Raw genomic sequence first — 15,175 nt, forward strand, 5'->3', positions numbered from 1 at the left:
TATATATCTAACCCATTTTTATAAAATACAAAATATACAATCAAATGAAACCTATATCTTAAAATTATTCTAACACACACAACAACAGTGACGAATACATGGTTAAGCAAGTTTACCTTGATACCAATATTAAATTCTCCAAAACTTAACTCTCATATGCAACTCCTACAAATTAGCGTTAGATCATGACTAGGCCTTATGTGCACACGCTTTTGTCATTATCTTATCCGATCGCACCATTTACCATATATTCTCCTATTGATTACATATTAGGGATGATTTCATTTCACAATATCTTTAGTTAATGTTATTAATTACCTATGACTGAGTAAACATCCTCATTAAAATTGCTGAATTAAGTCAAATACACAAAACATGTATTAACATTTACTGAACTTTCATTAAATAATTCCTCTAAGTCCATTCTCGAGGTTTTCCTTAATTACCTTATTAATGACTTCACAATGACTAACCTTTCATTTAGGCAATCTCTCAAAATTCCATTTATCGAGGCATCCCATGAATTTCTTAAGTTATATGTGCTAACCATATGGTTATTCTACTTAGGTATATTTCAATCCTATTCTAGCTATATGTTCTCTAAATTTTTTCAGAAATAATCTTTTGGTCATTGAATTTCCCATCATTTTACTCGAGAAAACAAAATTAACTTTGGCTTCATCTCTTTCCATACTCTTTAAAATATAGTGATAATGCATAACATTGTGTTTTTCTCTAAAACTATGTGCTCTACTTTTGATTAATGAGATGGTAGACTAATTATCACAAAGCACATTGACTGGTTCAGTGAATGTATTCAAACTTAAACTTTCAATAAAGTGTTTCATGATCCAAACCGCATTACTGACTGTAATGCTACAAGCAATATACATGACTTCCATTGCTGACTTAGTAACACATCCTTTTTTCTTACTTACAAATAAATTGTTCTACCACCAAATAGAAATATATATCCACTTGTAGATTTTCTATCATTTACATCACTTCTAAAATCAGTATTACTATAGTCAATGAATTCTTTTTTTTTCTTTTTTATATAGGGGTGGGGGGTTCGAACCTGGTATTCCCATTTGGAAACCATGCCTTATGCTCTAATCCAAAAGATCTTGGCTATAACCAATCAATTTTAGATCACTTATTCCAAAGCACAACTTCATATTTTTTGTACATTGTAAATATCGTAATATACGTTTTACAGCTTGCCAATGTTCCTTGCTCAAATTAGATTGATATTTACTTATCAAACTTACTGCATGACAAATATCAGGTATTGTACTTGTCATTGCATATATGAGGCTCCCACAACTTGAGAATAGGGAATCTTGAGCATTTTGCTTGTTTCCTCTTCATCTTTTGGATACATACATTTACTCAAAGTATTTTCTTTGCAAACAATTGCACTTAAGGATTTATAATTTTTCATACAAAATTGTTTAAGTACTTTGTCTAGATATTTTTCTTAATTTAAATATAATTTTTTTTTTAATTTCTATCTCTTGAAATTGTTATGCCAAGAGCATAGGTGGCTTCACCCATATCTTTTATTATAGATTTAGATCTCAATAATTCTTTTGTTTTATTTATCATATCTAGACAGTTACTTTCTAACAATATATCATCAACTTATAATGATAATATTGTAATTTTATTGTCACGTTTCCATATGTATACACAGTTATCTTATTGACTCATCTCATAACCAATTTTTAAATAGCTTGTTGAAACTTCAAGTACCATTATCTTGAAGATTGTTTAAGTCCATATAATGATTTCAACTTCCATTGACATTAAATTTCTATATGAGAACCCACTTGCAACCAATAGTCTTTCTGTCATTTGGAAGTTCTATTAACTCCCAAATATTATTTTTATTAATTAATTCTAATATATCTTTCGTGGCTTCCAGCCATTTATCTAAATCGATATTATTCATTACCTAGGAAAAATTGTCATGATCATTTGCTAAACTCTCAATACTAGTATTAAAAATATCATGATCTTGAAATAATATTGATGGTCGTTTGGTTCTTTTGCTTCCACTTTCTACAGCATCAATTATTAAAGATTGATTTTGATCAGACTTTTTTTTACTTTCATTACTTTGTATCTAAGTAACGTTAGTGTTTTCATTGTCCAATTTTGTAGAAATTTGTTGATTTTCAATATCATTCAATAATTTATATGATCAGCTGAAGTAATTAGATATATATTTTCTAGAAAATTGCATCTCTACTTTTTATCAATCCTCTATCAGAGTGATAAGACCAGTAATCACTCTCATTTTCCACATACCCAATAAACATGCATTATGAGGTTTTCCTTTTCAATTTATCTCAAGATAGTCTTGGGCTAAGCACTTGTGCCCACACTTTGACTTTGCTTTAATCTGGTTTATGGTCTATCCATATTTCATAAGGTATATAGGGATGCCATTTTGTTGAGGTTTTTATAGCATAATATAAATATGTTTTATGCCATTTAATTTGCATAAATTATTAAAAAATTCAAATTCACCTCTCCTATCAGTATTCAAATTTTTAATGGGTTTACCCAACAAAGCAATTACACTGCTTGTTTCTCTTCTAGTTTCACAAAAAAATTCTTTATTTCTAGAAATATGTCTTGTTACTATTGAGCCAATCCACCGAAAATCTGATGTTAGTTCCACGAGCATTACTTTTGGAACTATTATCATAACTTCCTTACTCTCTTATGTTTTTCCCTTATTATGAAATTGTGATTTGTAATGATCATTTTTTTCACATTTAAAATATTTTTCAGATGATTTACTTTACCTCATTTTCAACTAGTTATGGGTAATGTGTCTTGAGCCATCATAAGATTGGATGATCCATTCTCTCTCTTCCTCATTTTCATATTTTCTTTATCAAGTACCAAAAGTACTGGGAATGAAGTCATGGTTATGTGTCACAGTAACTTGTATTTTATTAGTAAAGGGATGATCAACATCAAATAAAATTCATTTGCAATCAATTCCGTTTGAAATATATGATCACTCACACTTTCATTCTCTTACAAAAAAGTACTATTATACTCATCCAATAATAATTGTCTATAAGTATAAGATCTTAATATATAGTTGCCTTCAACTACATCCATAATTTCCTTAGTAGTTTTATAGTTTTTGAAAAGATGAATGAATTTATCATTCTTGCAATGTCAAATCAAATATCTTGCTCAAGCATTGTGTTTTTACCATTTGTCTTTGGTGCTTACGTCACTTCCGCTTCCACTTCCACTTTGGCCTTTTTTTCTATTTTCAAATGGCTTAGGTGTTGTTAATGTGCATAAAGTTTTTTCATGAGTCATTAGAAAAGTTATTCCAGACTGAGAAATTTCTTTCATTTAATTTTTTAGTTTCCAATGGATCAATACTTTTTTCAGTGCCATAAATAATAAAACCTTAATATTAACAATAAAATGTAGAGAAAATCATAGATGTGTACTATTACCATATTGTAATGTAGTGTTCAAGCGGTAAAAAATAAATAATTACAACTTAACTAATAAAATTAATAATAATAACCCTTGCACATGATCCAAGGTGGTTGTCAAGAAATTTTTCTATGATACTTTAAATAAGGAAAATATTAGAAATGATGCCTTGATTGAATATTGTTGTGAACTTCCCTTGAACTGTCTGCTCTTTCAAGATATTTCTAACTATTATTGCAAGCAACATGTGTTATATTAAAATTTGGCACAGAACTAGGAAAGCAACGAATTCTGAGTGATCTAAATTAGGCTTGAAACAACTTACAATGGTCAAAACACCAAAACCTATTAGAAAATCGAGTTAAGTAGTTCAAACTGGAGTTAGGCACAATAAACCAATTTCTGGCACAATCAATGGCTTGGTCAACAACTCGATCAATGGCTTAGTATCTAGCTCGCTTCTTGGTTTGGCTTGCAGGTTGAAAGTCCAAGTCAAATATTGATCAAATAGATATCTTCGGATCAGAAGCTTGGTCCTTTCCCTTTTGGGCTTGGACTTGGCTCCAGTCCTTTATAATCGCATTGGCCTTAGTAAAGTAGGAATAAAGATTCTTTTGCAGGCTGTTTGGTGCCACTTGGGTTCAAAAGGAACGACGTCGTTTGATGATGTATGGATTTTATTCAAAACTTTTTTGTGTTGCTTCTTACACATAGCCTCTAATGTCCTTGGAATGACGTCGTCTTCAACCTTGCATGAAACAACATCATATGGAACTGAAGTAGAAATGATCGATGAAGGCAAAAATGATATTGTCATTTTGATCGAGATTCTTTTCGACTAGCTAAATGACAATGTTGTTTAGTACAAGAATAATTAAATTCTTGTCACCATTGGTTGAAACAACACTGTTTCAACCAATAATATTGTCTCAAGTTCTCTCCCTATTCCCATGTTCTGGACAATAATGATGGAGCTGATGATGTGTCCTCGACACTCTCAAACCCCGGTGGTGGTGAAATACTACGGTGACTAACTGGAAACTTTTCAAGAAAATCTTTGTTCACCTCCATCTTAGACATTGCTTGTTTCCATTTTAAGTGAAAATCTTTCGATAATTTTCTTCATAGTACTGGATAACACAAGACTTTTCAAGTTACCAATGTATTCGAACCCTTCCATAATAATTTGAAAATTTTTTTGTTTTAGGTTTGAAGTCCTCCTTAAATGGTTGTAATATGCAAGTGTGATTGCCAAACCAAACACTTGCTAGTGCGAGAAAACAACCCATTTATCATTGGCATTACTCTTGCTACCATTGTTTGATTGTGAATTAATTTGGTGAGAATCTTCTTACAGTGTTTGTGTAACAAATTGGTGTTGGACAAAGGGTTCAAACTGATTCAATTACTGCACATTTTATCTCTATTTATAAACCTTCAAGTAGCGAATGGCAAGAGACACAACTATTGGATTAAAGTAAATAGTTGTATCTCTTGATACTCCCTCAACCAACACCCCTCATGGAAAACTATCACCATTGGAAGGGTGTATAAGACAAAAATACACTACAGAGGTTTGAAATAATTGATTTCCTTCACACTATCATTAATATGAAAACCGAATTATATACACTGTATCTAGAGTTCTATTTTAGGAATGATATACACAATTCAGCCTAAAAGATGCAATGATTACAATAGACAGATATGAGAATATTATGCAGCTGTTACAGGAAATGTACACCATGATTTCAGCCTAGATATGCTATGTTTTGATATGAACTTGATTCATGCAATCTTCCTTTATAGGATGCATGTGTATTAGGGTGCACATTGTTTTGTGTTGTCACCCCCATGTGTCTACAAGGATGTGTTGAAAACAAATCCAATTAGAGCCCAACCTTATAAATGGCCAAACTCGAGCTACTTGCAGCTAGAGATTCATCATCCATTTCAAATTGGAATTATCTCATATTAGCGTTGGAAAGTATTGGGCAACAATAATGAGGTGTCGGACCTATTCATGGCTACCATGAGAAGTATTAGCAAAACCTCAGAGATAGAGTGATCTAATCTTCTCTTTGACAAAACTTTTACACAACTTAATTCTCTCTTTGATCTTTTTCAATGTTATATTTCAGAATTACTATTAGAGGTGTAAAAAAATAGGTGAACCGGTAAACCAAATCGGACCAGACAGAACCGGTGGGTTTGGTCAAGTACGGAGTTTGGTTCGATCCGGTATCGATTTTATTTTTATTAAAACCGGTCAAAATCGGCCTGATTCCAGTTTTTCTTTTCTTAAAATCGGACCGAACCGGTTCATATATATGTATTTTAATTTTTATATTGTATTTAATTTTTATATATAATATATAACTACATATAAAATACTTTTGTATTATATGATAAATTACTAATTAATATAACATTAAATTTTAAAATATTCTATCATTATAGTTTATTGTATTAATAGTTATACTAATATTATATAGTGCATATTAATAATTATACTAATACTATATCACTATATATTATAATATACTATAATAAATCACTATATTATATATTATAATATATCACTATATTTTATAATACAATTATAACATATATTATAATATACTATAATATATTATCACCATAGTATTATATACTATAATATACTATATATTATATATATATATATATATATTTTATAATATATAATCTAGTATATTAAAACTGAAAAATTAGACCAAACTGGACCAGAACCGATAAAACTAGAAGAACCGGTTTAGGAGGTAGTTGTAAGGAATCGATTCTTAAAAATGTAAAACTGGTTCATACTAGATCAATTCCAAATTTTATCCAAAACCGAACTAGTTACACCCCTAATTACTATTATGTAAGGGTTAGCATCCAAACTAGATTTTTTTTTTTTTTAACTGATCTGAAACCCAAAATCTAGGTGTATCCGAGAGGTTATCCTCTCAGATCTGATTACAAATACCAAGTAAATTCCTAGGTATCCATACCAGGTTTGTTTTAAAAAACTATTTCAATTACAAAATGACGTCCCTTTGTTTATGGAAAATGATGTTGGTTTGTATTCTTGATTACAATTTATTTTTCCAACCCGACACTTTACCTCTCTTTCTCCCCCCATTTTGCCCTATTTCTCTCTCTCAAGTCCACGAAACCCTAACAAATAGCATCCCTATCAATCCCTCGCCACCAGTGATAGGTCTTCGTCTGTTAATGTCATAGAAGCCCTAGCTTTTTCTTATTAGTATCAATATATGCCCCTCTCTCTCTCTCTCTCTCTCTCTCTCTGAGTTTTGAATGTGAAGTATGTTTGTAGAGGAACTTTTATGTTTATGTGTTTAAAGTTTGATTATAAGTGTTAGGTTTTGTCTGTAAATGATGGGTGTATAGGGATTTATGTGTTTCAGAGTTTAGTTCTGACTATGTGCATGCTTATGGGCACACACTTTTTGGATTGGCCTTCTAATATTTTATAATGGAACCAGATTATTAAATATTGTATCGGAAGAGGACATAGATTTGATTTTTCTTATTCTGTTCGATGACTACAAATATGACCATGTGATTCAAGTTCTCGCAAATGCATGGATGAGTGCATTATATATATCTTAACCTTGTTTGAATGGTATTTGTTTTAAGTAATTAATATGTGTTTGCATCAAGTATTTCAAATGTTGTTATTACAAATTTTGAATTCTTAATAAATTTATAGGGTATGAATGCTTGCTTTGACAATTAGCAATTCGAGTTTAGGAGCACAACTTACATGCCATATAATTGTTTAAGCATTTGTTAGCTATAATGTTTTTCTTTATGATATCATATTTGTGTTCCATAAATAAATTACTCTTTTGGACTTCTTTTATTTTTTCCAAAAAGAATGGATTTTTTTCTTTGAGGGATATCCATTATATATATCATGACCTTGTTTAGATGGTATTCATTTTGTAAAATGATTAATATGTGTTTGCATCAAGTATTTCAAATGTTGTCATTACAAATTTTGAATGTTTAATAGATTAATAGGGTATGAATGCTTGCTTTGGCAATTAGCAATTCAAGTTTAGGAGCATAACTTACATGCCATATAATTGTTTAGGCATTTGTTAGCTATGATGTTTTTCTTCGTAATATTAGCTATTTGTGTTTCCTAAATAAATTACTCTTCTAGACTTCCTTTATTTTTTTTTAAAGGAATGGATTTTCTTCTCTAAGGAATATCCATTGAATGAAATTCTATAACTAAAACAAACACTTAACCCAATTTTCTTCTCTATGAATGTCAATTTATATAGGGATTTTGTGTTTCTATGTTTAAAATTTGATTAGAAGCGCTTAGGTTTGTATGTAAATGATAGATGTATAGGGATTTTTGTGTTTCTGGGTTTAGTTGTGACTATGTGCATACCTATGGGTGCACGCTTCTTGGATTGGCCTTCTAATCTTTCATTATGGAGCCATATTATTAGAATATCGTATAGAAAGAGGACATAAATTTGATCATTGCTTACTTTGTCTGATGATTATAAATATAACTATGTGATTCAAATTCTCGTAGATGCATGGATGAATCCATTATATATATATATTATAAACTTGTTTGGATGTTCATATTTGTTTTGCAAAGTGATTTTTATGCATCTGCATCAAGTATTTCAATTGTTGCCATTACAAATTCTAAATGCTTAATAGATTAATATGGTATGAATGCTTGCTTTAGCAATTATCAATCCAAGTTTAGGATGACAACTTACATATCATATAATTGTTCAATCAGTTTTTAGGTATAATACTTTTCTTTGTGATATTAGATTTGTGTTTCATAAATAGATTACTTTTTTGGACTTCCTTTATTTTTATTTTTTCAAAAAGAATTAATTTTCTTCTCTAAGACATATCCATTAAATGAAATTTTATAACTGAAATAAACACATAACCCAATATTTAGTATATCAAAGGGATATATTGAACTGGAAACTAAACTTAATAAGTCATTGGTTCTAATAGAAAAAATATATTTGCAAGCTTTTTCATTAACATATCAAACACATGTAGTTTAAGAGTCTGTCACATCAACTAACATAAAAATGTATTTTTAGTATTTTTTATAACAATAATAGATATTATAGTAAGTGATATGTATGCACGACAACTTATAAATAGAAAAACTTGTTACAGTAAGAAACAAAACTTATATGATTAAAAAAAACAAAATATTTTATCTCCAAAAGGTATCTATTTGTTCACTCAACATTAATAAAAACAAACAATAAGCCTTATTCGAAGATTTTTAATGGCAAAACTTAAAACAATGTTCATGTAATATATGCAGACTAGTTTAGATATTTAGATGCATTACCTTAAAGAAACTTCTTGAGACAAACTATAGAAGATCCAAACATTGTAGATACTTTCACTCCTTAGTTGGTATTTTTAGTGATTGAAAAATGTGTTGAATCGTGACTTCTTTCAATTAGAGAATCATATTATAACAATAAGTAATCAGCAAAATTAATTGTACAGTATAGGTGTGTGAAACATACCATATTGAGTAACATATCTATGCCTAAGTTATAGAGAGGGAGAATGAGCAAAACAAGTATTCAATCTAATTGATTAAAGATAATAAAATTCAAATGAAGAATATAATTGTTCAAATATATTGATTTCTAGTGTTTATTAGCTTATTTGGGTTTTTTTTTTTTTTTTTTTTTTTGTGCTGAGTAATAAAACAGGATATATCAAAAACTTTTATTTGGGGTTATTGACCTCATTTCATACTATAAATGAACATGGATCTCCACTTGATATTTCCTCCTTATTTACATATATCTCATTGAAAGTTTTGATCACATCAAGAGTATCTCCCTCTATTTAAACTTTTTTATCCATTTACATTATTGGTCTGTTTTCTAGAAGAATAGTGACTATAACTATACAAACCACCATACTATTGATTTGATTTGATTTTCATAATTCTCTTTTATTATTAATTTGTTTTTTATTATATTTCTCTTTATTTTTTTATTTTTAAAATAGATGAAAAATAGTTTTGGTGGTTCGGCTCATATATCATTAGATGTGGAGGAAAACACTAATCATTTAATACCTTCCTCCGTAAATACCGCAAACCTTACACCATTCCTCCATCTAAAGGCAAAAATAGTCAAAAGGACTAGAAACTAATTTCTAATATGTGATCATTTTATAAAAGTTGAATCTATTGATCTGATTAACCCTAAAGCCCGATGCAATTATTAGTTAAGGCTACATAGATGTCATTATAAGAATGACACTTCATCAATGTCATACGACTTTCGACATTCTTGTCAAGCCTCTCCTATTAAAGAGAAAAATTTTGGGAATGGTAAATCACCATGACAATTAAGAGTTAGGATTGATAGTAAAAGATCTAGTCTTTAAGGCTTAGGAAAATATGGCACTGAAAAAATAATAGTGATACTTTCCAATTCTTTTATCCAATGTGAATTGCAATTTAGGCTTGTCAAGCATTTGACATTTGTTGAACTCCTAAGTACTTTAAAATCTAGATACACCTTCTCAACCCAAACCACCTTGCAAAAAAAATTGTATAAGTTTATACAATGAAGATAAGCAAAAGTTGAAGACTTTGTTGAGTTGTTAAAGAATTTGTTTGAACATTGATATATAGACATTGGTGCAAAACAAAAATTATGTGTGTTACATATCATTTCATTGATTGAAGTTAGGTCTTAAGTAAGAAAATCATTATATTTTTCCATATTCCTAATCATATGGGTGAGACCATTACTTGGATGTTAGAGTCCAGCAAGATAGATTGGAAAACTGATCACTCTTTTACAATCACTATTGATAATGCATCCTCTAATAATGTTTCTATTAATCATGTGAGGAAGAGTATAAGAGATAAAGAGTTTATAATTTTGGAGGGGCTAGTTTCTACACATACGATTTGCTACATATATTTTAAACTACATTGTATGTAATTGTTTAAAAGATAAACATGATACAGTAAATAATAGTAGAAATGAAATAAGATATATGAAGTCTTTACTAGCAAAGTTTGATACGTTTAAAAAATGTACAAAAAAATTGAACATTGAGTGTGGAAAATAGTGTGTTTAGATATTCCCACTAGATGGAACTCAACATACATAATGTTGAGTGTTATTGAAAAGTATGAAAAAGCTTTTGTACTTATGAATATTGAGGAGCCTTCGCTTTTGACACCTGTGTTTGAGGATTGATAAAGGGCTCGGATATTTATTAAGTTTCTAAAAGTTTTTTATGATGTCATCTTGAAAATCTCTAGTTTATTGTATGCAATCTCAAATAATATACTATTAAGCAACTTTGTACAATTGAGCACACTTTGAACAAAATGTGTTAGAGTGATGATGATGTGTTGATAAGCATGATTTATAATATGAAGCTTAAGTTTAATATATGTTGGGGGAGCACAGATAGAATGAACATGATTTTTTATAGAGTTTTTTATCCTTAATCCTCAATATAAGATTAAGTCCATGGCATATTAGTTGAAAATGTGTAAATGGACTAAATGTAGAGAAAGAATTGAAACCAAAGTGAGATTACTCTTAAATCATTTGATTGAGTAATACGACAAGTTTCGTGAGATAAGTAGTGGAAGATCATATGTGGCCCAAAGAAGCTCCTAAGTATTATTCGTGATGATCTAAACTATGAAGAATTTGATACAACTCTAGAGTAATATATTGAGGTGCAAAACAGTTTGGTATTTGGCTCAAAGGTGGATAGATATTTATTGGATGGGATTAAACAAAAAACACACAAGTTTGAGATCCTAACTTGGTGGAAAAAATATTTGAGATATTAATTTGGTAGAAAGCTAATTCCAACAAGTATTCAATCATTTCCCATATTGTCCAATATGTGCTAGTCATTCCTATTACTACGAGTATTGGATGCTTTTTAGAGTTCATTGTCACTGTCAATCGTGGAGAACCTCGTTTGCACATAGAATTGGATCAGTGATACACTCCTTGGACTATATAGCATTGGTATTGATGATGAGAGCTATAGGCTTAAAGAGAGTAACCTTATTTTACTTTTTTTTCATTATTAATTATTTAATTCTTTTTATGATTTCATAAATCTATTAAACTTATATTTTTATATCATTTCACAGATGGAGTATGGATAAGGATAAGTTGATATCATAACTAACTTAATCTTTATTGGTATTAATAGTAATTAAATTATACTTTTACGATGTTCAATTTTCTGAATCAATTTTAGTTACATTTATTGATTGAAGATTTTTTTTATCTTAATTTCAGGTACTCCAAATGACCAAGTACAGTGCTGCAGATAATTTTTTCCTTTTTGTTGAATCAATATGTTTATTCTTATGGATTGTTTAATCAAACTTTGAAATGGACTATTATTTCTATTATCAATTGTTTATGACTTTTTGAATTATGTATAATAATTAATTATATTTATTATTATTGATTATTATGTATTTAGGGTTCAGAATGGGCCCAAATGAACCCATTTAGAATTCGGAGTTCCAATCGAAAGTCAAAATTCCAACTTCTGATCGAAGTCAAACTCCGATTCCTTTCGATTCCCTTTCGGAATCGGAGTCGGAGAATGATTTGGACTCCGACAGAAGTCAGAGTCAGAAGTCAGAAGGCACTGTTCCGACTCCGTCAGAATTGGAGCACAAGCCTAGTAATTTGTAGTATGCAGTTTATTATATGTGTTGATATATATTATTATTTATTTTGTTTTATAAACATTTGAATGGGTAATAAAAAATTTTTTAAAAATGCCTATAAAAAATAATAAACATAAATGCCTATTAAAAAGTGTTAAAAATGTTTTTTTAAGTAAAAAAAACATAAAAATCCCGGTATTAAACTCGGATACTTGAATTTAAATGCTCCAAATTTGGATATCTGCCTGCTTTTCAAAACTTGAATACAGATACAGGTATTATTGAGTACCTGAATGCATATCCTGATCTACAATACTACTGTTACGTACTATAATGAGTGCTTTGGACAATAGTTGGAAATTGTCCCCCCCCCCTTTCGGCAAGGAAACAAGTTTTTCTTTTTCTTTTTTTTATTTATAAATGAAAGTTTTAGGTAGAGGTCAGATGGTTTTAATACCATCTAATACCAGTAAAAAAAAAAGGCTATACAGCAATGTACAATGAAGAAAAAACTCATATTTTTAATACCAAGGAAAAAAATTCTTCCTACTCACTATTTTCTTTAGGATTGTTTCCGTAAAAAATGCCAACTCTTGCTTACTATTGTATCATAATTGTTGTTATAATCTGATAAGATGGAGAAGATGCAAAGTGATAGAAATTAGCTAGGCATGAGATCCACATATAGAATGATTTCATATTCAAAACTCTAAGAAGAGTGGTTCTATAGCCACCTACGTTTGTTATCTAGATATTCTCCTGACTGATATGACACATGCCACGTGATTATATAAAAAAGGAAAGAAAAAAAAAACCTTGTGTGTCTGTGACAGTGCAGCGAAAAGGATGTGATCATTCAGCAAAGTTTATGATCCTCATACCGATGCAACCCAAAATCCTCCCCACACACGATTGCACGAACAGTATCCTTCGTCTCCCTCCACCCGACAGCAAAATTTCTTTACTTGCATCTCTGTGCAGAATTTCTTTGTTTTACTTGTGTCTCTTTGTAAAATTTCTTTGCTTGTGTATGCATTTCTTTTTCTTTTTTTTTTTTGTAAACCACCATAAGCAATTTTTAATGTTTGTGCATGACTATTGCCCAGTCCCTCTCGCTGTCCATCCCGTTCACTCTAATTTTATTTCTCTCCTTCTCCTTCCCTTTTTCTTTTTTGTTTAAATACTTTCTGCTGCATCTAAACTTTTTGTTGGAAATCGATGTGGAAGAGGAGGTCAAAGAGGAAATCAATCTAGAAGAGAATAGGGATGGAGGTGACCTTTAGGCTAATTTTTTGAAACGGATAATGATCTAAAGCCTTGTAACTTTTTTCTTCCTCTCCAAACCACCACTTGCTTGTAGTAAATAGGTCTTGTGAAGATGATCATAACTCGAAAGTTTTCCAGACAGTCTAGAGAGTAAAATCAACTTCTATCTAGCCACTTAATTCATTGTGGGTACTAATTTATTAGGGTTTTCTTATAGGGTTTCAAAATTTGTGAAAGGAAATGTCTAATTCTTTTTCTTTTTTAATTTATAATTTTTTAATATTAAAAAAAGTCACATGGCCACAGTCACATTAGTCGGTGTCCATCTTCAAGACGTTCCCTTGGTGGCAGTAGCTTTTTCCATATGTGTGTGTGTGTGTGTAGTGTGCCAATTAATCAAGAAGAAGTCAAGATTCGATGATAGATTTAGTTGAATAATTACTTGAGACAACGGAAGACTATAAATATATGTACAAAGACTAGACTAATATAGTATATAAATTATATATGCGGGCCACAATGTTCTCTCTGCTTGAAGATAGAGTGATGACGATGTGTTGATAAGCATGATTTCTAATATGAAGTTTAAGTTTCATAAATGTTGAAGGGGCACAGATAGGATGAATATGATTATTTATATAGTTTTTGTCCTTAACCCTTGATATAAGATTAAGTCTGTGGCATATTAGTTGAAAATGTGCAAAGGAATTAAATGCGGAGATAAAATTGAGACTAAAGTGAGATTACTCTTAAATCATTTGATTGAGTAATATGACAAGTTTTATGGGATAAGTAGTAGAAGATTATATGTGGCCCAAGAAAGTTCCTAAGTATTATTCATGACGATCTAAACTATGAAGAATTTGATGCAGCTCTAGAGCAATATTTTGAGGAGCAAAATGGTTTGGTATTTGGATCAGATGTGGATAGATATTTGTTAGATGAGATTAAACAAAAAACACACAAGTTTGAGATTCTAACTTAGTGCAAAAAGAACTCGTTTAGATATCTCATCCTTGTGAATATTGCTCATGATGTGTTAGCCGTTCTTTTTTCAATTGTTGCATCTAAATCCGCATTCAACATCAGTGGACCTACATTGGACCCATATCAAAGCTCATTGGCTCCGGAAACTGTACAAGCATTAATCTACACTCAAAATTAATTGGATCATAAATCAATTAATATTCGGGAGGCTGAAGAGTTTGTAGAAGGCATTAGCATCGAAGGTAAATATTTTTATATGTTAATTTTTATTTTTTATTACTAATTTATACATTTAACTTAATCTCTTCATTTTTTTTCTTCTTAAGATAACCATTCTCCTTCAACTTCAGCAACTTAAGTAGGAAAATTGATTCTGGTGATTTATCCCATATGACATACAACTTGTTCTCAAAGGTATATAGTTTTATACTTAAGCATTTATATTTATTAATTGCCTTAATTTCACTTTGAAGTAGCTATTTGATGATATTTTTTGGGGTTATCTATCTATCATTTGCAGTAGATCATATCTAAATGCTAAAGCTTAATAGTGTTCCTCACTTAGTGAGTAAATTTTCTTTTCCATGATAATTCTTATTAATATTTTATACTTTAGTTGTAATTTACTTCTTTGAATCTTCTTAATAGTTGTAAGTTTTAGGTAAATGGTCAACTAGTTTTAATACCAAGCAAAACCAATAAAAAAAAAAAAAA

Source organism: Carya illinoinensis, chromosome 5 (genome assembly GCF_018687715.1).
Source record: "Carya illinoinensis cultivar Pawnee chromosome 5, C.illinoinensisPawnee_v1, whole genome shotgun sequence".
Taxonomy (NCBI): Eukaryota; Viridiplantae; Streptophyta; class Magnoliopsida; order Fagales; family Juglandaceae; genus Carya; species Carya illinoinensis.